Source organism: Penaeus vannamei, chromosome 9 (assembly GCF_042767895.1).
Source record: "Penaeus vannamei isolate JL-2024 chromosome 9, ASM4276789v1, whole genome shotgun sequence".
Taxonomy (NCBI): Eukaryota; Metazoa; Arthropoda; class Malacostraca; order Decapoda; family Penaeidae; genus Penaeus; species Penaeus vannamei.
The window spans coordinates 28,520,490-28,522,989 of NC_091557.1; positions in this window are offsets into that span (position 1 = coordinate 28,520,490).

Consider the following 2,500-nt stretch of genomic DNA (forward strand, 5'->3'; position numbering starts at 1 on the left):
CTTTCTATCTCAGCAGGATACCTGATGAACTGTTCCTTATCCCTTCTCAGCAGAGTCCTAGTCCTGCTCACCAAGGAACGGCGCAAATCCCGAATGCCGTTCAGACTAGCCATGCGACACACATCTGTGGCCTCCAACGTCTCCAGCGAGATGAAATTCTGCCTTGTCCTCGGACGTTCTGGACTCCTGGGCTGTATCGACTGTTTCATGCTTAAAGGAATCCCATAGGACTACAGGGTGTGTCAGATTTTCAAGCACTGTTAACCGAGCAGAGACTGCTGGAGTGAACCTTTGCGCACACTCCTCATCCCCCAATCTGTCCGGGTGAAACACCCTAGAATGGTCACTGGAGAGACGGGGGATTTGAAGTGAACTTGCAGGGTCACTACAACCAATCTATGGTCAGTGCCACAGAACTCAGCACTCCTGTAAACCCTGCAGTTCTGAAGGATCCTCCAGCGAGTGCTAGCAAGGATGTGGTCAATCTCCTTGGCCACAGTACTCATATCACTGTACCAAGTCCAGCAAGGCAGATAAGAGCATTGATACCAGGAGCCAGAAATCCTCATTCTCTGGGACCAAGCAAAGTCAAGGAGAAGGAGGCTGTTCTCGCTCCCGAGGTCAGCTCCCGAGCAACGGGGGCCGATAGACATCTCATAGCCACCTCGATCACAGCCGGATACCACAGTGAAGTCGCCCAGTACAATGTAAATGTTTCCCCGGGGGCATTTGTCTACCACAGATGTAAGTTTGTCATAGAACGCCTCTTTCACATCGAGTTTACACACATCGGTAGAATACACAGCAATAAGAGACACAAAAGTGTGCTTCAGTCTCAGTGCCATAATACGTTCATCAACTGGAGACACCTCCACTACCAAAGGTTAAAGTTGACTGAAGATGTCTATGGCTACTCCCTGGAGATGGTGACCATCGCCTTGGCCCGACCAGTAATAGGTGTATCCACCCATACTGATCGTACCGCTACCAGGCCTCCTCACCTCTGAGAGGGCGGCCACCTCTACTTCCAGCTGCTTCAGTTCCCTAGATAGCATAATCGCTCATCCTGCCATAAAGACCTGAGGTTAAACCTTGGGCCGTTGCTCCGGGCAGACGCTACTTCTGCCTCCCTTGCCGACGTTGCCCTATATAAAAGGGATTGGCAGGCTGTGGGGCCCATCGTCCACCTGTGTAGGCCCCACAGGCCTTACATTGGGGTGGTGGCTGACAGAGCGCAGGCGCGACGAGTAACTCACGTTTTCATCGCCTTCCCCAAGGGATCCACAGCATGCCTCACTTGCTGGGTGCGAGTGGCAGTTCCCCTCTCCCCAGCATTACCATTTATACTAAACACTGCCGATTGGTTTTATCTGGGGGGGAGAAGGACTGGCAAGGCCCACCTCCCCTGAGCCTCCCATTTACCCCTGGGGGCTAAGGGGCAGGAGTTGGCACAGCCAGGGCGTGTCCACACGCTGATAGGCCATGACCCAGTGCCTCTGGGGCCTCTTGCTGCTCCAAGATCCCCTACAGTATATCCTGGGATCGCAAGGTCCCCAGTTACCTATGGGTGGCCACAAGGAGGCACTTCAGAAGTCTCGATTAGGGAGAGGCTATGAACTGGCAGGGGAGTCTTATGCAGAGCTGCTCTCTTTTTCGCACTTGGCTAGCCAACAGTGGCAGCTGCAAGCGAGAAGGAATGAAAAGCACACATATATATATATATATATATATATATATATATATATATATATGTGTGTGTGTGTGTGTGTGTGTGTGTGTGTGTGTGTGTGTGTGTGTGTGTGTACATAAATATACAATATACAAAATATATATATATATATATATATATATATATATATATATATATATATATTTTTTATATACACAAACATATAGATATATATATATATATATATATATATATATATATATATATATATATATATATATATATATATATATATATATTGTATATATAGACACACATATACATATATATATATATATATATATATATATATATATATATATATATATATATATATATATATACACGAGTGTGCGTGTATGTATGCATATATATGCATTGTGAAGAAGTGGAGGACATGGAGGTTGGTGTAATGAAAGGGGTCTTGGCTTCCTGGTTTATTGGGAGAGGAAATGCGCGCCCCCATGAGGGACACCGTGCCCTGAGTGCTGAGGCGGAGGGCGAGCTGCCTTGTCCTGTGACTGCTCCTGTTCTGTCTGCTGGGTCTCTGCTCTCTGGATCTCTGCCTGTTCTGCCTGACGAGACGTCCTTTTATCCAGCGACTCCTTGTCCTGTTGGCAGGTGCTTGCTTCTGATTTTTGGGGTGTCAGTACTTCCGGCCATGACAAAGGGGATGAGTTCGTCGGAATTGCTCGAGGGGGAGAAAGTACTTGTTGACAACTGCTCGGCCACGCAAACGGATCTTCCTCGAGCCGTCTGCAACATCTTATGCATTGATGGCGCATCTGATGG